Source organism: Natator depressus, chromosome 10 (genome assembly GCF_965152275.1).
Source record: "Natator depressus isolate rNatDep1 chromosome 10, rNatDep2.hap1, whole genome shotgun sequence".
NCBI classification, from domain to species: Eukaryota; Metazoa; Chordata; order Testudines; family Cheloniidae; genus Natator; species Natator depressus.
In genome coordinates, this window is record NC_134243.1 from 48,430,094 (window position 1) to 48,453,966 (window position 23,873).

General features: G+C 40.8%; 1 protein-coding gene across 5 annotated transcripts in view; it reads left to right on the forward strand.

The window, feature by feature from the left end:
• PEAK1 (pseudopodium enriched atypical kinase 1) overlaps positions 1 to 23,873 on the forward strand; it is a 219,189-nt gene that overhangs the window by 98,902 nt on the left and 96,414 nt on the right. For 4 of the 5 annotated variants that reach the window (XR_012641265.1, XM_074966045.1, XM_074966044.1 and 1 more), the window contains one exon: positions 3,249 to 3,427. The exons of the other annotated variant lie outside the window; for it this stretch is intronic. The gene's annotated coding sequence lies outside the window, so the exon portion shown is untranslated. The remainder of the gene's footprint in view (positions 1 to 3,248; positions 3,428 to 23,873) is intronic. 5 annotated transcript variants of the gene reach the window in all.

The following is a 23,873-nucleotide window of genomic DNA, read 5'->3' on the forward strand; positions in this document are numbered from 1 at the left end:
ATTATATTTTTGAATGTTTTTCTACATTTTTTTAAATATATTGATTTTAATCACAAAACAGGATACAAAATATACAGTGCTCATTTTATATTATTTTTAATTATAAATATTTGCATTCTAAAAAAGATAAAAACTAGTATTTTTCAATTTGCCTCGTAAAATTACTGTAGTGTGATCTCTTTATTGTGAAAGTGCAACTTACAAATGTAGACTTTTTTTTACATAACTGCGCTCAAAAATAAAACAATGTAAAACTTTAAAGCCTACAAGTTGAAGCATGAAGGGGCATACAAATATGTAGCATATCTGGCACATAAATACCTTGCAACACTGGCTACGACAGTGCCATGCGTACACCTGGTCTCACTTTCTGGTGTCGTAAATAAGAACCGGGCAGCATTATCTCCCATAAATGTAAACAAACTTGTTTGTCTCAGCGATTGGCTGAATAAGAAATAGGACTGAGGTGAATTGAAAAATACTATTTCTTTTTATCTTTTTTACAGTGCAAGTATTTGTAATAAAAAATAAAATAAAATGACCACTATATGCTTTGTATTCCTGTGTTGTACCTGAAATAAATATATTTGAAAATATAGAAAAACATCCAAAAATATTTATAATAAACTTAAATTGGTATTCTGTTATTGTTTAACAGTTCTGTTAAAGCTGTGATTTAATTGCTATAAGTGCTGGAAGACAGAATACTGGGCTAGATGGACCATTGGTTTGACCCAGTATTGCCATTCTTATGTTCAAAGGGTGTGCCCAGAGAGACCAGAAGGGTTATGAGGTGCAGTTAGATAACTGAGACCTGACAAAAAGTTGGAACTAGAAATGATAGGAAATCACCAGTCATAGAGGGACAGTTAGTGTTCTACAGACAAATTCTGGTAACTTTCCCTTTGATATTTTGATACTCAGCAGCTCAACTTTAAACAGCAGTTTTTTGATGCACAAAATCTTTCCTACTGAAATCACAATTTTGGGCTTCAATTTTCATGTTTCAGTTCCCATTTCATATCTTCCACACACTATCCAATTCTGCAACCATTACTTTCATTAGCAGTGTCCCATTGGCTGCGCAACTACAACAGGACTTCAACAGAACCTTGGCTTTCATTTAAAACCAAGTAATTTTCTAGACCTTGTGGTTGTGGAGGAAAAGCTTGAAAATGTGAGCCGAGAGCACCGTAAAAGGTCAAAAGACGGAAGACAAATCTCACCCCCCACACACACACACATTTATGGGTTTTTTTTAAAAAAAATTCACGATTTTAAAGTCAAACTTAAGATTTTTGGGGTGGAGCTGTGCCTCGTGTTTTTGTCGTTTCGTTTTTTAACATGTAGGGTTTGCAAGACTGCTATTTTCAACTTTGCCTCCATCTCCTCTGCTTTGACACACATAGGCATTGTGACCTTCTAATCTGAGAACAGGACGAGATGTCAAGAGCACCGAAGTATCAGTTCCTGTTTTGACAATGATAGTGTTCTCCTGTGGCTTTGGAAAAGTCACTTAGTATTGTCACCTCAATAACTCCATCTGTAAAATTGTGATAAAATTTTTCGCATACATTTCACAAGGAATAGTTAATGTTTGTATAACAGTCTGACAATTAAAAGTGCTAAATAAGTGCTAAGTATACAATATTTATTAAATAAATTTATTAGCTTCTGTAAATTCCTCCTGCCTCTTTCCATTTTGTCTGCTGATTATTTCCTCTCCTTGGACATAAGGTAGGATTCTACAAATGTTAAATCCAAAACTCCCTTTGTTGCTTAATTCTGTTTTGGCTTTTTCTCCTCACAAGATAAGCATGGTTTAGTCTCTCTCCTCTTTAAAACCATCACTTATCCTTGACCTCACTTGACTCCAACTACTATCTCTTTCCTCTTTCATCCGAAAGCTGACTGAATGCACTGTCTACAATCACTTTCTGGAGTTCCTCTCCTCCAGTTCCATTCTAGAACCTCTCCAGTCTGGCTTCCACTCTGTGTGCTACACTGACACCACATTGCCAAAGTCTCTAATTACCTCCTACCTAAAGATCAGAATCAATACTCTACCTTTCTCCTTGACTTGTCAGCTGTCTTGTTGCAAGACTGGGGTTCGGACTTCATGTTCCTCTCTGAGTTTATAGCAGGTGCAGGTGAATGAAAGACAGGCAGCACCAGTGCATTTAGGATCCCCAAAAGAAGTTCATAATTAGAGAGTACCTAGTGTTCCAGCTGCACCACCTGAAGAACCATTACTGGTTTGTGTATCCAGAATTGGAAATTACTGCATTCCCCTATTAGAAGAGTTGGGGGGAGATCAAGAAAGGAACTGAGAGGAGAAAATGATCCCTTTACACCACCCCAGGAATCTTCCATGTTCAACAATTGTCTGACTGATGAAACTTGTTTTTAAGTACCTTCACACTTGGGAGTCCATAAACACAAACATATTTTCTCTAATCTTGTTTGGTTTGTAGCAGGGGAAGGAGCGATCCAGCTTTCCTGATTAGGCACTGCATTTTATATAGTGTATAGGCAAGTGAAAATGAAATAGTAATGCATAGACACACATTTGGAAGCGAACAGTAGTTCAAACGAACTATTAATAAGTAGGTTAGTTAACTTATTAGGTTAATCTGTGGTGTACTTTTTAAAAATATACATTTAAATGAATACTGTATCTCTGTACACCTAATAATACCAATTGTGTAGAACTATTTTTCCTAAATTTAGTTCTGTGGTATAAATTACCCCCAAAAAAAGTTTTTAAAAATTTGTTCACAATTTATAACTCAAACTTAGTAAAAATATTTCAAAATTAAGTGTTCTGGCTGTGTTTTTTGTTTTTGTGTTTTTGGTAATGGAAAAATTAAATATTACAATGATCTGATTTGTCTGATAAAGTGAAGGCCTGTGCATGATTAAGCAGCCTTCAGAAAGGAAACTAAAGCAAATTAGAAAAACATAAAGCAACAACTGCCCAAGTGCTATTCTTATTCTTGATTGTCATTTGATACTAGGGTGTAGTATGGGGAGAGTTGTATAGCCCTATCCAAAAATCTGTTCAGGCCTTACACCTCGGAAAGAGAGGCCAATTCCAAATGAATAAGATTAAGTGGAGGTCTCCATTCAAGTATTCATTACAGAATATGAAAGACACGGAGGGTGCAAGGGGAAGGGGAAATGTATTAGATCATATTTGAAACTTATTTAAGCTACAGCAGAGTTACCATTTCATCTTTCTTTTGCAGAAAACATTGCTCTCTGATCTGTAGTTGCAAGGAAAAGGGGGTGAAAAGAAGAAGGAAATCTGTCTTGGATAAATTGGAAGTGCTTTGAATTTGCAAAGGGATTTAGTGCCAGCTGCTACAGAAGGTTTCACAAAGCCACTTTTGGCACCGAAATGGATGAAATGCTTCAGACCTAAATGGTAACCTTAATTCTTCCATCATTTTATTTCTCCGGTGTAACCCCTAAGATAACTTGTACAGATTGTAAAGGATTTTCTTCTTAAACCAGTTCGGTTTAAATATAGTAATCTTACAACAGCTAAATTCTGGATAAATCTGTAATTTTACAACTTGCATGTATTACAATGAAGTTTGCAGTTTTAGCTTTTATATCTGTTTAAGGCCTTGTCTACACTACAAAATTAGGTTGAATTTATAGAAGTCGGTTTTGTAGAAAGCGTTTTTATATAGTCGATTGTGTGTCCCCACACAAATGCTCTAAGTGCATGTAGTCGGCGGAGTGTGTCCACAGTACTGAGGCAACCGTCGACTTCCGGAGCGTTGCACTGTGGGTAGCTGTCCCGCAGTCTCCGCCACCCATTTGAATTCTGGGTAGAAATCCCAATGCCTGCTGGGGCTAAAACATTGTCGTAGATGGTTCTGGGTACATATTGTCAGGCCCCCCCCTTCCCTCCCTCCCTCCATGAAAGCAAGGGCAGACAATTGTTTTGCGCCTTTTTTCTTGAGTTACCTGTGCAGACGCCATACCACGGCAAGCATGGAGCCCGCTCAGCTAACCATCACCATATGTCTCCTGGGTGTTGGCAGACGCGGTACTGCATTGCTACACAGCAGCAGTTTATTGCCTTTTGGCAGCAGACGGTGCAGTATGACTGGTAGCCGTTGTCAACGTAGTCCAGGGTGCTCTTTTAACTGACCTCGATGAGGTCAGGGGCGCCTGGGCAAATATGGGAGTGACTCAGCCAGCTCATTTCCCTTTTAAGTTTCGTCTCATGGCAATTCAGTCCTACCGGCAGTGCACTCTCTTCTGATCAGCAGCCAGCAGAAGACGATGGCCAGCAGTCATACTGCACCATCTTCTGCCGAGCACCCAGGAGATGACGATGGCTAGCGGTCGTACTGCACAGTCTGCTGCCAGCAAGATGTATAAAGATAGATGAAATGGATCAAAACAAGAAATAGACCAGATTTGTTTTGTATTCATTTTCTCCTCCCTCCCTCCCTCCCTCCATGAAATCAATGGCCTGCTAAACCCAGTTTTGAGTTCTATCCTTGAGGGGGCCATTCTGTTTCTCGCAAAGCCACCCCCTGTAAGCCAACCCTGTTAGCCATGTGGTCAGTCGCCCCTCCCTCCACCAGAGCAATGGCAAACAATCGTTTCGCGCCCTTTTCCCTGGATTGCCCAAGCAGGAGCAGAAGCCATAGCACAGCAAGCATGGAGCCCGTTCAGCTCACCACAGCAGTTATGACCATTGTAAACACCTCGCGCATTATCGTGCAGTGTATGCAGAACCAATACCTGAAAAACCAGGTGAGGAGGCGACTGCAGCACAGTGATGAGGACATGAACACACTTTTCTCTAAAACTGCGTTCCTCCGCAATTTGGAGATCATGGTGTAATGGGGCAGGCTCATGCCATGGAACACTGATTCTGGGCCTGGGAAACAAGCACAGAGTAGTGGGACTGCATAGTGTTGCAGGTCTGGGATAATTCCCAGTGGCTCCGAAACTTTCGCATGCGGAAGGGCACTTTCATGGAACTTTGTGACTTGCTTTCCCCTGCCCTGAAGCGCAAGAATACCAAGATGAGAGCAGCCCTCACAGTTCACAAGCGAGTGGCAATACCCTGTGGAAGCTTGCAATGCCAGACAGCAACCGGTCAGTCGGTAATCAATTTAGAGTGGGCAAATCTACTGTGGGGGTTGCTGTTTTGCAAGTAGCCAACACAATCATTGAGCTGCTGCTATCAAAGGTAGTGACTCTGGGAAATGTGCTGGTCATAGTGGATGGCTTTGCTGCAATGGGATTCCCTAACTGTGGTGGGACTATAGATGGAACGCATATCCCTATCTTGGGACCGGACCACCAGGGCAGCCAGTACATAAACCGCAAGGGGTACTTTTCAATGGTGCTGCAAGCACTGGTGGATCACAAGGGACATTTCACCAACATCAACGTGGGATGGCCGGGAAAGGTTCATGACGCTCGCATCTTCAGGAACTCTGGTCTGTTTAAATGGCTGCAGGAAGGGATTTACTTACCAGACCAGAAAATAACTGTTGGGGATGTTGAAATGCCTATAGTTATACTTGGGGACCCAGCCTACCCCTTAATGCCCTGGCTCATGAAGCCATACACAGGCACCCTGGATAGTAGTCAGGAGCTGTTCAACTATAGGCCGAGCAAGTGCAGAATGGTGGTAGAGTGTGCATTTGTACATTTAAAGTGTCACTGGCGCAGTTTACTGACTCGCTCAGACCTCCGCGAAACCAATATTCCCATTGTTATTGCTGCTTGCTGTGTGCTCCACAATCTCCGTGAGAGTAAGGGGGAGACATTTATGGTGGGGTGGGAGGTTGATGCAAATCGCCTGGCCGCTGAATACGCACAGCCAGACACCGAGGCAGTTAGAAGAGCACAGCGGGAAGCGGTGCGCATCAGAGAAGCTTTGAAAACCAGTTTCATGACTGGCCAGGGTAATGTGTGACACTTCTGTTTGTTTCTCCTTGATGAAAACCCACCCCCTTGGTTGACTCTAATTCCCTGTAAGCCACCCGTCCTCTATCACAGCTTGCTTGCAAAGGAAATAAAGTCACTATCATTTAAAAAACATGTATTCTTTATTGATTATAAAAATAGGGAAATAACTCACAACGTAGCCCGGGTGGGGTGTGGTAGGAGGGAAGGAAAAGGCCACTTTAAAACTTGTTGAATGCCAGCCTTCTGTTGCTTGGGCTGTCCACTGGAGTGGAGTGGTTGGGTGCCCGGAGCCTCCCACCCCACATTCTTGGGCGTCTGGGTGAGGAGGCTATGGAACTTGGGGAGGAGGGAGGGCGGTTAAACAGGGGCTGCAGCGGCAGTCTGTGATCCTGCTGTCATTCATGAACCTCCACCAGACGCCGGAGCATGCCCGTTTGATCCCGCAGCAGCCCCAGCATTGCCTCATACCTCCTCTGATCTTCTTGCCGCCACCTCTCCTCATGTTTATCGGCCACCGTCCTGTACTCTGCTGTTGTGTCCCTCCACACAACTCTGTCAGTGCCGGACGACTGCATGAGCTCAGAGAACGTGTCCTCGTGCATGTGTTTTTTTTCGCTGCCTTATCTGAGATAGCCTTTGGGACGGAGGAGGGAGGCTTGAAACATTTGCAGCTGCTGGAGTTAAAAAAGGGAGTGAAGTATTTAAAAAGATACATTTTACAGAACAATGGCTATACTCTTTCACGATGAACAACACTATTCACATTACATAGCACATGTGATTTTGGTACAAGGTCGCATTTTGCATTTTATATTGAGTGCCTGCAGCTTTGGTGTTAGAGATCACACAAGCAGAGCTGGGCAAGAGAATTTGGCTTGCAGGTGGCCATGGTAAGCCATAGTCTTTCAGCTTCTGCAGCCTTTATAACAGCAGCCCCCTCCTTTCCCATACCAAGCAAAGCCCGTTGAGTTGGCCATTTAGTTCTGCAGTTTTCCTGTTAACGTGCAGCAGCAGAAACCAAACTAACCCCCTCCCCTCATCCAATCACTTTTCCTCTTCCCCCCACCGCCTGGCTGGTATCAGGGAAGATCCCTGCTAGCCAAACGTGAACAGCTCAGCGCCAATGGCCCCCGCCCCCCACCGCATGGCCAACTGCGGGGCGGATTTCTTTTCAGCCACAGGCAAACGGCCCAGTAGGAACGGGCACCACTGAATGTCCCCTTAATCAAATTCCCCTATTTCAACCAGGTTACCATGAATTATATCACTCTCCTGAGGATAAGACAGAGAGATAAAGAACGGATGTTGCTTGAATGCCAGCAAACACCGGGACCATACGCTGCCAGGCTTTTTCATGCAATGATACCAGATTACTTGCTACTAGAATGGCGTGGTAAAGTGTCCTACCATGGAGGACGGAATAAGGCTGCTCTCCCCAGAAACCTTCTGCAAAGGCTTTTAGAGTACCTCCAGGAGAACTTCATGGAGATGTCCCTGGAGGATTTCCGCTCCATCCCCAGACAAGTTGACAGACTTTTCCAGTAGCTGTACTGGCCGCAAATGCATCCCAAGTCCTCAGGGCTACTTAATCATTAAAAAATGTTTGCTTTTATAACATGTATTATATTTAAAAAGGTACACTCACCAGAGGTCCCTTCTCTGGCTTCGTTGGGTTGGGAGGGTATTTCAGTCAGGGTGATAAAAAGATCCTGACTGTCGGGGAGAACGGTGTGCTGTGTGCTCTCCTCAAGCTCGTCCTCCTCCTCCTCATCTTCCCCGTCCGCAAAATCCTCAGGCATGGTGGAGAGTACCCCATCATCGGAGTCCACGGACAGGGGTAGGGTAGTGATGGCGACCCCCCCCCCCCGCCCCCAAGAATTGCATGCAGCTCAGCGTAGAAGCAGCATGTCTGGGGCTCTGTCCCAGAGTGTCCGTTTGATTCTTTGGTTTTCTGGTATGCTTGTCTGAGCTCCTTAAGTTTCATGCAGCACTGTGTTGCGTCCCTGATGTAGCCTCTGTCCCTCAGGCCTCTGAGATTTTTTTTGAAATGTTTTGGCATTTCGTCTTCTGGAACGTAGTTCTGATAGCACGGATTCCTCTCCCCACACAGCAAACAGATCCAGTACCTCCCGTTCAGTCCATGCTGGAGCTCTTTTTCGATTCTGGGACTGCATGGTCACCTGTGCTGATGAGCTCGCCTGGCCAAACAGGAAATGAGATTCAAAAGTTCCTGGGGCTTTTCCTGTACACCTGGCCAGTGCATCCGAGTTCAGAGTGCTGTCCAGAGCAGTCACAATGGTGCACTGTGGGATAGCTCCCGGAGGCCAATACCTTCGAATTGCGTCCACACTAACCCTAATTCGAACGGTGATGTCGATTTCAGCGCTAATCCCCTCTTTGGGGAGGAGTACAGAAATCAGTTTTAAGAGCCCTTTATGTCGAAAAATGGCTTCGTTGTGTGGACGGGTGCAGGGTTAATTTGGTTTTAACGCTGCTAAATCCAACATAAACTCATGGTGTAGACTAGGCCCAAGTTTGTGGCTTATAAAAAAACCATTTTTTTGCTCATTTTTCTTCCTCCTTTGAAATAGGAAAATGAAGATAAAGGCTTGATCTTATCCTATAAGTAACTATGGCTTTCTACTAACTACATCTAATGAAAAGACTGTATAATAATAGCCACATGTGCATTTTTTGTTCCTATTTCCATTTATTTCACAAATAACTCTTTAAGACTCTTTCAATAACACAATCCAAAAAACATGGAAACTATGGAAAGGAATATGAACACACTGTATTTTTCTCTCTTCACCTCCTGTTTTCCCCTCCTCACCCTGTTTCCTGTTTTGTTGTAATTTTCTTTCCCTCTCCCTTCTTTCACCATTTTGAGCATCACCTCCTATGATAATTCCTCCCTCTTATTATCTCCTTTCCTTCTTGTTCCTTTCCATTTGACTTCCTGTCTTTTTTATCCTGTTCTTCCTGCTTTCACTCCTTGTCTCTCATTGTTACACCTGATGTATCTAAAATATGCCTAAAATATTAACTATGATTACAACTGTCTCAAAGACTACTTTATATCAAACATATGTGCTGGACAATAATACAAAAACATAATAAGTTTGTCTCTTAAATGTTATTCCAATACAGATAAAATTCTAAATGTAGTTCTTTGGAGGAAGAAGAACTTGGCTGTTTGTGTTCATAAACAGCTCTCAAATATCTTCCAATCACTGCCCTCCTTCAGTCATATGAACAGACAATTTGTACATTTCAGAAAATGTACAAAGAATATTTTCATTTTTCTATTAACATTGGGAGGATTATCTTTTGGCTTTCCTATTCCCATTAGTCATGCACAGGTATTAGCTTTTTTGTGAATCTTTAGTTATTTGTTGTGGTGTCCTAAAGTATACAAAGCAAGGTTGAAGTTGTAGAGGGAGTCTGGAGTACTGGGCCTGGTGCAAGATCTGAGGCCTGAACCAGAAGTTGTGAACGAAAGTCACACCATGTATTAAAGTAGATGCTTACAATTTCACTGTTTAGTACGTGAACTTGGCAAAGTTGTTACTAGTGTACTAGGCACAAATTACATAAATATATTCCAGCTTGTACAGATACACCCCTATCTAGTACAAGATAAGATGGTCTGATAAAATAATGAATAGGGATGTTTTTTCAAAGATATAAGCAACAAGGAGAGGTAACAAAAAGATGTAATGATTTACATAAGGTGGCGTGTAAGTTGTGTATGTTAGTTGTTTGTCTCAGCCTATAAAAGTTGGGATACTTTGCGTTAATTCTTTGTTTGGCCAAGGGGGCAGTGGAAAGTTCCACCACTGACTGAGCCGTTCCTTGCCACAGGGCAGTCATATTAGTGTACCTGTAACTACAAAGCCAGGGCTCTAGGACTGTGTCTTGAGGGCAATAAACCTGGCCAAGTGTCTTTGTGAATGAGCTGTGCCTGTGGTCTTTCTTTGAGTAACATCAAAGTCTGCTGAACTCACATGCTGCTCTGTCTAGTAATAACATTGAAGCTTCAAGGACAGAAGTGCCTAAGCAGTGCTACTGAGGCGACAACATTTCAGCCTCCAGCACTTACTTAATCACACTGGGTAATACTATCAAGGTCTGCTGAACCAGCTATCTGTGCAGCATTGGGAAAGCACACGGAAAGAACCCACAAACACGCAAGGCAACTGACAATAGAAGTATTTATAGAATTCACAGTATGGCAAATTCTTGCAGAAACTGCTGTTTACAGTTAATAAATATGTAAGCAGAGCATGAGAAATCTGACTATCTCACATCTTCTCTAACTCTTTTCACAAATGGACTGACGCTACTAACTTACTATACTGGATGCCACCAAACAGCTGGCATATTGTAATGTCTTTATCCCTGTCAAACTGGGTGAGTTTTGAACCAGGGACCAAAAAGTGAAAATCTTTCAATTTTCCAAGGTAATGTGAAAAAGACAACCTCATCTTAGGTTCTCAGATGATCCCTCTCTTTCTTGGAGCTTTTATTCAGTTCTCAAAGCCCTGTGCAGACCTTCTTTTGAACAGCTTAGTATTATTCCCATTCCATATTGTCCTGAAGAGTGACTTTTTTTTTAGTGGCAGTCATCTCAACCCAGGTTAGCTTTGCTTTCCTGCTCATACTTCCTTATTTTGGTCATTCACCTAGAATAAAGTCATCCATAATGTATGGCTTGTCTGTGCTGGGGATTTTGCACCAGTGTGGCTACACTTATGTACAGTTGCACTATTCCACTATAAAGTGACTTGGACCAATTTAGCCTGGTTTGAAAGGAAGATACGGGTGTGGTTAAATATTCATAGTGCAATAAATGCTTTTATTTGCACAGGACCCTAGAAGTTAGTGTCCCTCCTTTTTCTGTTCTATTTTTTAAGGGGAAAAGATCTACTAGAATCTCATTTTGATTCCAATAGACTAATTGGAACCTGCATTTCTGAGTCTTACAAAGATTGTTGTGCTCCCTTGCCTAGTCAGACACAGGTGCTCACTGCACCCATGCATCATTCATTGGGTGAGTGAGTTGAAACTGCAGGGGGAGAGTTTGCAGGGTTGCCACAGTGCAGTCTCTTCATACTTTCTCTGAATTTTGTAGTTTAAGGGCTTGTCTACATGGTGCGTTAGTCTGCATCAGTGGAGTGTAAAATCTAATGTGCAGCAGCATGTCATACACTAACTAGCCCATGCAGACCCTGCTAGTGCAGGTTTAAAGTTCCCTAGTGCATGTTAATGTAGTACTTTTTGAAACATGACTACATTAATATTCACTGTGGAACTTTGCGTGCCAGTGGGGTTTATACTAACCAGTTAGTGTACGTGAACTGGTGCTTATTGGAATGTACACCTCACTGGTGTGGACTCATGTACTGCATAGACAAGCCCAGAGGGTGGGATTTCCAAAAATCCTTCGCATTAATTGTAATTGTTTCCATTGAAATTAATGGTAAAGCTCCCTTTGGTGACGGAGAACAAGAGTTAGCCAGCGCTGTCCACTTTGGAAAATTCCACAGTAAATTTAATGGCTTTGACCAAATGATGCATCGGCCCAACAGTTCACAGAGGCCTTTCCCTAACTGGTTTCCTCTGTTTGTTAAAAAAGTTCTCTAGTTCAGAACTTGGATGTATGTATGTATTTCTTTATTTTGAAAAGTAGGAGGGCCTCTTGGAGTCCATGTGACTGTGGCTGTCTTTGAACTCCCTTCCAAAATGTGTACTTTATATTTTGTGTATGACGTTCCCATTGGTCTGCACATATGATAACTGTAGCTCAGAAAGGAATAAGGTGTAAGTCATTTCTCCTTTTAATGGAAAGAATTTTTTAAAAAAAATATTTCCTGTCCTTTCCCCATCTGGTGCCTCAGCTCCTCTTTCTTTTTGCCTCTTCTCTTTTTGCAGATCTTTATAAAGGTTAACTTTTGTTTAACTTGCACTTCTAAAAAGAGCAAGATGAGAAACCAATTCAACTTTTAATACCCTCATTACCCAAAGTGTAGAACTATGGCAAATTAGAGCGCTTATTAATTTTGGAAGCCATATTAAAATATAGTATGTCCCCAAAAATATCAGAGTGGGAGGTTATGATAATGTAAATCACAAGCCCACATGTATTTTCCTCTTAAAAAAAAGAAAAAAGGACCACACTGACATGTTTTATTGAGCAAGAGAGCATGTGAATGCAAACTTGAGTCTGTAACTGAAGGTATGTCAGAGTAACATAGTAAAGGACTTGAAGCATTCTAGCCATCAGAGGAGCCTGTTTCTTTGTCTCTGTTGTGCCATTGCTGCCTGCAGTTCAACCATTGTATTTTAAGCTTGCATTGTGTAGGCATTTAAAAATGCATTTGATTGTGAAGGACTTTACCTGGGGGAAAAATCATTCTGGTAGCTTGTATTTACACGCAAATTAGGTTTTTCTTTACTAATAAAAGTTAATAACTGTGGTGGTGGAACAAGACTAGCCAGAGGATGCATTGTGAGAGCATTGTCTCTTGGCTCAGGAAGACCCTACCAGGCTGTATAAGGAGGGATTGTTTTGGCTCAGGAAGTGCTGGATGAAGCTGCGTGGGAGGAGATCTCCCTTGAGTAGAGAAGAGCCAGGGGTTGCCGTTTGGAGAGGTTCCCTCTCAGCTAGACAGACTCTGGGCTGACTTTGGTGGGAAGTGCCTAAGGATGCCACATGGGCAAATTCTTTCCCTATTTGAGAACAGCTGGAGGATGTTGTATGGGAGGGTTCTCTTGGCTCAGGGAACATGTTGTATGGGAGGGTTCTCTCTCGGCTTGAGAAAACATTTTTTCCGCTTGAAGTCACTGAGTAAAATCTAAATGACTAATAAAGCTTCTAAATTAATGTTCAATCGGTTAGAATAATAAAAGTTAATTTATCATCAGGAAGGAAGACCAGAATAAGGGAAAATAATCTATTAAGAGGAGGAAAACCACCACCTTCTCAGTAACAAAGAAAGGTTGTAGATCGCTGGGCAACGCCTTTATTGGACAAACTGATTTGTTCTCCATCTACGCAATTATATATCCATGGAGATAGCCATTTTGCAAGTATTAGCAGTCCTAGATGCACAAACCTTTTTTTCTCTTTTGTCTCAGGGATGCTCTCCTCTGTATATATTGAAGATTAACCATTTGACACCTATGTATTATGTGAATCTTCATACAGAAGTGTTGGTTTGTGAACATGAGAGGAAACTGCCATAGATTCCTGCAGTGCGTTTTTCTCCTGGAAACAACCCCAGCTTTTGTTTCCTCTCTTTGACTTGGCAATAGAATGAGGAAGGAACACATAAAACATGCTGGTGCTGAAGCAGAATCTGATTTGACCGAAAAAGCTTTTTTAAAATATTTACTGTGTGTGTGTGTGTGTGTGTGTATATAGTTCTGTTTTTATGTGGAGGATCGTTGATGGCCTTACAGTAGATTTTTTTCAGGATGAGAAGGAACAGTCATAGCTACTTGTCAGACCTTTCTTTTTCTCTCTCTTTCTCTTTCTTTCATGATTTTACATTTACATGGCATCTTCAGTCTCAGTGGAACTCCTATATAAGACAATAAGATTAATTGCAAAGCTGCATAATGGAAGTTGAGTTTAAGGAGGAATTTGCGGAGGAGAGCAGGGTACGTGCTTGGTGAAGAAGAGATAAGAGGTTATTTCGGCCATAAATGGTGCTGTGCTATGAAAGAAAAGCCAGAAGACCCTTTTGCCCATTTCTGAAATACAGTCCACGTTAGGGTCTTAATAGGAGACAGTTCTGTGAAAGTGTGCACACCACCACTCTGTGTCACTTCAGGAGAAGGAAGGGAGAATACAGCATAACTTTTTTTTTTCTTACATTATCTGAAAATTTTAGAAGTCATATAGGCTGACCTTTACAATAGCCTACTTATTTTATGCACCATCATGTCTGACATCCAGTTGTTCCTCAATTCATAAGTAGCAATTCCTAAGTTGCAGAAAAGGAAAGGTTATCACCAGTGCATAAAAAATAAATGAAACTAGAAACCCTGTGTAAAATGTTCATTAATGGCAACATAATGTCCTTTTTAAAATTTCCTGCATAATTGTACTCTAGATTTAAGATTGCATTTTAAAATATAGTTTCTAGCCCTATAGTTGTGAGGAAAACCTTCAAAATATGAAACAAATGTCAACCAATGCAATGATGTTCTACTTGAATCTGCAGACAGAAACAATAGCTTTTAGATGTATGAAATGCCTAATTCATCTGAATGGGATGTTGGCTGTGAAGCCTAATATTAATTACACCTCTACCCCGATATAACATGAATTCGGAGATAACGCGGTAAAGCAGTGCTCCGGGGGGGGGGGGGGGGGGGTTTGCGCGCTCCGGTGGATTAAAGCAAGTTCGATATAACGCAGTTTTACCTATAACGCGGTAAGATTTTTTTGGCTCCCAAGGACAGTGTTATATCAGGGTGGAGGTGTATTTAGCAGTTGACATTTTAGCAGAAACATCAAGCAAATGTGCTACTTCATCATTAGATGCAGTGGTAGATATTGTCATGGGGTATAATAGTTAGTTGTTGTCAAGGTTGTTTGGGTGGGAAATTAGGAATTCAACTTCTCCTCCCCCCGCCTCCCAAATGTACTGTCCCCTCCATCCTTTCTTCAAAAGATGGAAGGAAAAAGGAGATGCTTTTTTTCCCTAGTACTGAAAGCTTCTAAAGTCCATTGACTTCTGGTGGCTTTTAAATAGTTTTTTGTTTTGTTTTTTTGAAATACAAATAACTGCTTTTTGGATGGTGTTGAAAAAATGGGTGCATTTCCCTTCACACTTCAATATATATCCACAACAGCCTTAATTCCTTGGTTTATATCCAATTCTGCCACATTCTAAATATTGTTTTAACACAGAAAAAATAGATTAATTTTTTTAACCTCAATGGTCAAAATCAAGAATTTTTTACATCTTTTATCTGAAGAGTAGTTGAACAGATTGAATTCAAATTTTGTTTTTGAAAAAAAAGTCATTAGTATGAGCTGAGACCTTGATTGCCAGTTTTCCGCCCTAAACAGACTTTTCCAGCTGAGATATAAACTCCTGAAGAAGGTGATTCATAAATGGAAACATTTTCAGATCAAGTCATAACAAAAAGGAAATATTTAGAAAGGGTACTATTATAAATTGTATTCATTTCCACAGTGGGCTATTAACTCTTTCTCTGGCTTGCTCTGTGACCTAGCCATTATTTCATTTTTATGCTGAATATATGAAAACTGCCCTCTCACAGTTGTGTTAAATATCATATAGCATATATATGCTCATATATATATATATATGCTCATCTGATAAGGAGAAAGATGGTGATTCCTTTCTTTTAAATCCATACAGATGAAATGGCTGCCTCTGAAAATGTAACTTAAAATCAGCAGGACAGGCATTGGCAAGACAAAATGGAAAAAGCCTTTCATAGATTTTGTAGGGTTCAAAACATGTAGTATTGCTGTGCTAGCCAAAGGCCGCTGTGTTTTACATCCAGATTGTGCTGTGCTGCTGCATATCAAACCAACGAGTTTATTTTTTGTGATAAGACAGTAGTCTTTATGTCCTCAAATAGTGATTTCAATTTCACTGTTCACTTGGGGGGAAACACTGGTTTTTATTTTCAAAAGTTGGTTGATCTTCTCTTTGTTCCAAAAAAAAAAAAAAATTGAAAAGAGGATAGTAGAACTAAATTCATAATAATAATAAAAAATTTCTTGCCTGTGTTTTGTTAGTTGATGGGTTTTTTTTACTGCTGCTTTGGTACAAAAATAAAGGCAGCTGGATTGAACACGGAGTCAGACTTCCCAAAAGTACACCACAACAGACCCTTCGGCACCCACATTCTTGTTGCAACCATTGCTAGCTTTGAGTGTCTCTCTGAAATTGCAATTCAGCACAACAGAATAAATACAAATTCCACAATAATCTTCAATTCTCACCCTGTTTAATAGTCTCAGTGACTTTTTGGTTGTACATTTCCTGAGGTTTTATAGCTGATTAGAAGTAATAAATTAGCACTGTGTGCATTAAGCAAGACTTCATAAACTTGGTAAGGATGAATGAGGAAACAACCCACTAGTTTTTTGGTTTTGTTTTGTTTTTTTAATGTGTATTCTCTGCAGTTTGCCTCCTGCACCTTCCTGCCCGGGCTTTTTAATCATGTGATACTTGCCAATATTTTGGGAAGAGATTCCAGAAAACAATATATAGTTAATGAGTATTAAGGATTTGGAAGGCGCTTACGTATATTAAGTTGTCATGGGATAAAAGGGAAGATCCTTTCATAGATTGAGAACTAGTTAAAAGACAGGGAACAAAGGGTAGGAAAATGGCAAATTTTCAGAATGGAGAGGGGTAACTAGTGGTGTTCCCCAAGGGTCAGTCCCAGGACCAATCATATTCAACTTATTCATAAATGATCTAGAGAAAGGGGTAAACAGTCAGGTGGCAAAGTTTGCAGATGATACTAAACTGCTCAAGATAATTAAGACCAAAGCAGACTGTGAAGAACTTCAAAAAGATCTCACAAAACTAAGTAATTGGGCAACAAAATGGCAAATGAAATTTAATGTGGATAAATGTAAAGTAATGCACATTGGAAAAAATAACCCCAACTATACATACAATATGATGGGGGCTAATTTAGCTACAACTAATCAGGAAAAAGATCTTGGAGTCATCGTGTATAGTTCTGTGAAGACGTCCACGGAGTGTGCAGCGGCAGTCAAAAAAGCGAACGGGATATTAGGAATCATTAAAAAAGGGATAGAGAATAAGGCGGAGAATATCTTATTGCTCTTCTATAAATCCATGGTATGCCCACATCTTGAATACTGCATACAGATGTGGTCTCATCTCAAAAAAGATATACTGGCATTAGAAAAGGTTCAGAGAAGGGTAACTAAAATGATTAGGGGTTTGGAACGGGTCCCATATGCGGAGAGATTAAAGAGACTGGGACTTTTCAGCTTGGAAAAGAGGAGACTAAGGGGGGATATGATAAAGGTATATAAAATCATGAGTGGTGTGGAGAAAGTGAATAAGGAAAAGTTATTTACTTGTTCCCCTAATATAAGAACTAGGGCCACCAAATGAAATTAATAGGCAGCAGGTTTAAAACAAATAAAAGGAAGTTCTTCTTCACACAGCGCACAGTCAACCTGTGGAACTCCTTGCCTGAGGAGGTTGTGAAGGCTAGGACTATAAAAGAATTTAAAAGAGAACTAGATAAATTCATGGAGGTTAAGTCCATTAATGGCTATTAGCCAGGATGGTTACGGAATGGTGTCCCTAGCCTCCGTTTTCAGAGGGTGGAGATGGATGGCAGGAGAGAGATCACTGAATCATTACCTGTTAGGTTCACTCCTTCTGGGGCACCTGGCATTGGCCACTGTCGGCAGACAGGATACTGGGCTGGATGGACCTTCGGTCTGACCTAGTATGGCCATTCTTATGTTCTTATGGAAGGATGAATGTGTCATCAGAACATTGTGTGGATAGGTTTGAGTCAGAGTTCTACGTACTGAAGAAGTCCAGATTGTTAAATGACGGTTGTTTCGGATAACCTTTATCTTCCTAAAACCTGTAAAAAATCATTTTAAAAAGGGATGTCATCATGAACCTTACTTAGAAATTATTTTCATAACTTCCTGATTTTAAGAAAGAATATTGTGTTCTGTAGCAATAAGGACATGCCAGCTAGAAATGGTACAAAATCTGTGCTTAAAAGCAATTGGTGGTCTCTGTTGAAGACCACAATCCTGAAATAGGAGATAGAGGCAAAGGAATCTCTTGGGTTTTCCTTTTAGAAGGAAGGCTTAACTACCATTTGATCCAAATTAATGATCTTTTATTTATTTTCTTTGAATGGCCATCTATTCCTAATATTTCTCTCCGTCCCCACCACACCCCCAAGGAATCAGACTAGTATAATTCCAAGGTTGGCAACTTAGAAATTTTATAAGGACAGGGATGCTCCATAGAAAAGCTTCCCATTTTTCTCTCGCAATAGACTTTTTTAGTGATCAGCTAGCAGGTATATGAATAGTTAGAGCTCCAGGCCTCATAAGCCTTGGGTTTTTGTTTGTTTTTTATACATTTTTTGTTTGTTTTTTATACATTTGTCCTTCTTTAATACCGATTGTATTAAACCTGGAATACTAAACCTTGTTTACTTTCATTTTTTAAAGAAGAATTTTGTTTGATATTGATTAGATTTTATTTCTTTCAAGCTGAATTTCATTCTTCCCCAACCTCCTATTACATAGTGTGTTATTGGCAAGGGATGCATTTCCAGGGAAAAAACTGTTCAACCCTTACTTCAGATGCTGCTAATTAAGAGAATCATTGATCGATTTGAGGCCTGAAAAAGGTATTTTCCCTCCCCCAACACTACAGCAAACAGCAGTGATTTTGTATAAAGCATGAGAATGACTGTGTTATGGAAAAAAATGTTGTGTATGCAGTTGTCATAGAAACATGTTATCCAGACGTACAAAATAGAGCTGCAGCCTACAGTGTCTCTGCTGTTTTCTGACACCAGTTGTAAATCAGAGAGGTTATATTAACTCCCTTCTTCTCCCAATTATGAAATGGCATTTAGGAAGTTATATAAAACATGCCTCTGGTTTGGCACGTTTGCTAATATTAAAAGGAAAGTGAGAGAACAGGAAGCTGTCGTTTCTAAAAATGATGTCGAGGAAGAGAAGTAAAATAGAACTGCCAAGCATTGCCTTAACACAAACGTCATTGTAACCAAGATACTTTCAACAATATTGTGCAGCCTTTTTCATAATGAAGTGATCTAGTTATCTTTCTGAAATCATTAAATTACTTCAGAAACTTTAGGCACAGTAGAACTTTCTGATTGGTTGTCAGTGATATCATGTTCTGTAAGGGCTTGTGCCTGATTTCTCCCCCCCCCCCCATTTTTCTGCATATACTGCATTTCATACTAGCAGTAAGGCACAGCAAGTATGCATTTCTGGAAAATTATTACACTTTTATTACATGGCTATAGTCCGTCAACTTTTTATCTCGTGCATTATGACCTGAGCTAATAGAAATATCTGAGGAAAAAATAGATGAATTTTGACAATCTATGGATTTCCTGTGGTTTTCTCCAGAATGCAAGTTATCATTTGAGTTTGAATTTTTCTTATTGTCAAGGGTATTTTTACAATTTAATCTGTCTTTTTGAATATATAATGAGATAGAAACAATAGAACCAACTGAGATTTTATCTTTGCCCATTCATTTTAATGGCATCCTAATGGTGATAACGTCAATACTAACATTACTACCTAGATACTTAGAGCACTTTACAGATGGATGAATAGATAATTGTTAATCAGTTTAATTTGTGATCATGCCAGTTGATTTACTACTTCACACATTTTATCAATCTCTGATATGTGGGTATTTCCTAAAATTGTACAATGTTCTATTAAATTACTTTTCATATTCTGATAATAAAGACATTTAGTGAAATCTTTCAAGTTAAGAGCAAAAGTTGTGTTTACCATTTCATCAGTGTTGAAATTCTATGATGATAGGGCTGGCTATTCCAATTATCATGAGGTTTAGTAAATAGTCTATAAACTCAGCCCACTAACAGAAAAGTTGAGAGAGAGAGAGAGAGTGTGTATGTATAAATATTATTGGAATTAACTTACTATTTAGTATTTAAATGGGTAAGGAATGGTGTCCATTAAAGTACAAAGCAAACAGAAAATCCATCACAGAAATTCTTTAGATTTTTAGATTATCAGCTTCCCCGCACGGATTTTTCTGGAGAAATTATTGGTGATATTCTCTACAGTTTTATAACACTACTCAGGTTCTGGCTGTAATTGCTCAGAAATGCACTGCTTGTTGTCTTATCATTTCTGTAACCATTGCTAAAACTTTTCTTACCAGTTTTAAAGAAAAATTATATTTGCTTGATGCAGACTTTTTCTGAAATAGACCTGAAGGAAAGCTTTGAGAGCTGCCACTTAATATAAACTGTTGACAAACTTTTCCTCTTGTCAGTGCAGCATGAGATCATTGCATGGGGAGACCCGAAAGTCATAAGCATTGAAGCTGTCTAGGAATTCAGTTTCTAGTTGTGCCCTTTTTCAAGAAGCGAGAAAAAGGAACAACTTGCCTTGTTAGTATGTTCTTCCTCTTTTATACATGTTGCTTGGAATTTGCTGCTGTTCTTGTTAACATCTAAGACGATGTCTGCCCAGCACACTATGCCCGGGTTTAGTGGGACCTAGGCTTGTGGACTCATTTGTCCAACCCTGCGTTTGTGTCCACACGTCAATGGAAACTCAGGCTTCATAACTGTGCTGGCACATCCATATTGCACTACCCAGACCCATGTCACAGCTTCAGCATCTATGGGCATGTACTATGTTCCTAGCAACCTCACCAGCTGAAGCCCTCAGGGGCTTTCTCCATAGTGGGTTGTGGGAGAACTGTTTGTCAGCCCTGTGGGAGTTGACCAGAAGTGTGTTGGGTGGGCTTAATCTGCGAACCCATCCAGCTGAGCCATTTTGTGTCTGCACACTATCCGCAGCCAGAGCCAATATGGATCCTGCCCCAGTAGAAGAACTTCTCTACCTAATACTCTGCCATATTTTGGGACACAGGAGGATGCTGGTCCACAGCAAGATGCTGGTGGACATTTCATTAGCAGTTTTTGAACTGCTGAAGGCATACTAACATGCCAGCTGTGAGTCAGCTGATGCTGCTCATGCCTGTTGTTGCCATAGCCGCCGATTTCCCCCCTGTACAATGAAGCAGGAATACAAACAGACTGATGAGCTCACATCATCATGTGGATTAGAGATGACCAGCAGTGGGTCCAGAACTTTTGCAAGAAGAAGCAGGCTTTCCTGGTGGCCTGTGCACCAGCTTGCCCCTATCCACCAGAGTCCAGACACTCTCATGATGGTGGCCAGGCCAATCCAGAAGCATGTTCCTGTTGCCATTTGGAAGTTGGCTACTCGAGACTGTTATGTCCATGGCTAACCAGTTTGGCATTGGCAAATCAACTGCGGGGATTGTTGTGGCAGAGGTTTATGAGGCGAACAGGATTGTGATTTACCAAACGGTTTTAGGCACAATAAATGTTCCCGAAATAATTGCTGGTTTTCAGAGAATGGCCCCTCCCCCGCTGTCTCCCCTCCTCTGGAGGTATGCTGCTGCGCGGGCAGCACAGCTTGCACCTGCCCACCTTCCAGGCTTTCCAATAAGCCTGTCCTGCCGCTCTGAGCAGCAGGGTAAAGGGGCGGGGACAGGAGGGGTTGGATATGGGGCAGCAGGTCCTGGGGGGCAGTCAGGAGACAGGGGGCGGTTGGATGGGGTGGGGGGGACAAGGAGCAGGGGGGGTTGGATGGGTGGGGAGGTTCAGAGGGGGGCAGTCAGGGGGCGGGAAGTGGGAGGGGGCGGATAGGGGGCAGGGGCCAGGCTGTTTGGGGGGCACAGCCTTTCCTACCCCACCCTTCATACCGTTCACAACCCCGATGTGGCCCTCGGGCCAAAAAGTTTGCCCATTCCTGGCTTAGGAGGACATACCCCAGTTCAGAGTGAGGAAAGAGTGCATAGCAGAAATTTGCTAAATCAGTTCTATATATTTTCATAGATCTGTATGTCTTTGAGGATGCATCTTAATGTTCAAAATGTCATCTCATGAATGAAATTAAGTGTAACAACTGAATCCAAGATGAGCAGGATGGATGCACAAATCACAGCTCAGGGGGATTAAGCCCAAGAACAGGATAGTTCTGCCACTTCTGCTGTAAACAAGATAAACCTTAGAAATTTAGAGAACAAAAAGACCTATTACAGATATCATGTCCAGTCCCTTAACAGTATAAGATGATACCCCTATACATACATACTAAAATACTTAAAAGTTTGTGAATTTGAAATAAGTGTATAGAAGATTCCATTCTCGGGTGATGGCATGTCACTATTTTTTCCCATGCAATATTAACAAATTAGTACTCTTGATTTCCAAACATTCTGAATTAAATGTGCTGAGTGTCTGTTATTTATAATAATGAGTAATGAGTGTCTGTTATTTATAATAATCTTTCCAGAGCCCACTAGTTTACTCAATAATTTGATCTTTTTGCAAAGCAGTCTTTTTTTTTCTTGGGGTAACTTTATGTAAAATGGTGAAAAGTACAAAAATAGTCTTCCAACTGGCATGCTTTTGTAAAAAATAAGTTGGGCAAATAAACATTTAGTTTCAGAACCTATCAGGTTATTAATACAACTTTGGACATGCATAACTTTAAGGATTGGACTGAGTGGATTTATATTTATGCAAGGAACATGAAGGCTTACTCTAATTTTTGAACTGTTAAGCATTATCAATGAGCTGTGTGAAAACGATTTTTTCTAATGTTGAAATGGTATGTCAATAGAGTAGAATAAGAGGTAATCCTTGTCTAAAAATTATCCTTTGTACCACTGATATGATGTAAAGATTTTTTTTAACTGGTAATATTGTACATTATTTTTCATGTCACCATTTGGTACAAAAATTAACCTAGAGCATGTGAATGGTATTGATATATACATATACTTGGTGTCTGCAACTGTGCAACAGTCAGTATTTGGTTATTGATCCAAATATCACTAAAAAGAGAACTGTCTCCAGCTGTTTCTAATTAGGGCTGGATTGTTTCATGTGTTCTGAACAATTTCTTTTTATTCATGGAATCTATAGCTTTCCAATTTTTCTCACTTTCTGTAACATACAAGCAGTAATATATTTCTCAGATAACTAGAGTTAGAGCAAACAGAAATATATTGTGAGGTCGGTGTTATTAACATCCTTCTTAACTCTGACTTTGCCTTATGCATATTTCCATCTCTGATACAGAAGTAATAACCTAGAAAAATGTTCTTTCAGATGGATTAGAATAAATGGAGAATCTTAAAACAGCACAGTGGATTCTATAAAATCTGATATCTAGACTCTGTAAATCTTTGTTCCTAATGAGGGACACCACCACCCAATAGAGGGAAAGGAACTTCTGATGGCAAATCAGGGATATATATGGCACTAGCGGTTATTGAATACTCAATAAAATAGCAGTAGCCCTTGGATACAATGCTAGAAATGCAATATATCAAATCCAGAATAATTCTCCCCTTCCCCCCCTTTTTTTTCTGCACCACTGAACTTCTAACACTAGGGTTTTGGTACATGCAGCTATGGGTGTCTTAACTTCAGAAAGTCAGCTCAGCTGGCTATTCTCCATTCAGTATCTAAGTTGCCATTACCTGCTATGCCCTGTGCAGCTTATCAACCTTTTATTCCAAATCACCACCAAGGTTATCAAGTTTTCACATTAACAAATTTATTGCAAGAGATGCAGTAGTCTTTGGGTATACTCCTAGGGGAATTATGTGCCACTGTGTATGCGCAGAATTTGTGTCCCCTGCAGAATTCTTTACTTCTCTGCAGAAAAATAACTTTCTAACAGGGAAGCAAAGGGAAACCCCAAAAGTGGTCATGCGACCCTCCCCAACAGTAATGTTTCACATGCCCAGGACAGCCAGCAGAGAGGTAAATCACTGTGTGGCAGTGGGTGGGACTGGGGAAGGCCTGGCTGGTAGCTCCTACCCTGGGCCGGGCTCAGCTGCTAGTCCCAGCTGTGTTGGGGAGGACAGGCCGGGGCTATGTTAGACCCATTCCCAGATTTCTCCCCTACCTGTAGGAAGCTCTGTAAACTCTTCCCCTTCTTCCCTCCCATTCCCAGCTGCACTTCTTGCATCCATTGCTCCTCAGCTGCAGGGGAGGGATCTCTGTACAGGGAGCTGCTCCACTGTCCACCCAACCCCCTCATGCCCTGACCCCCTCAT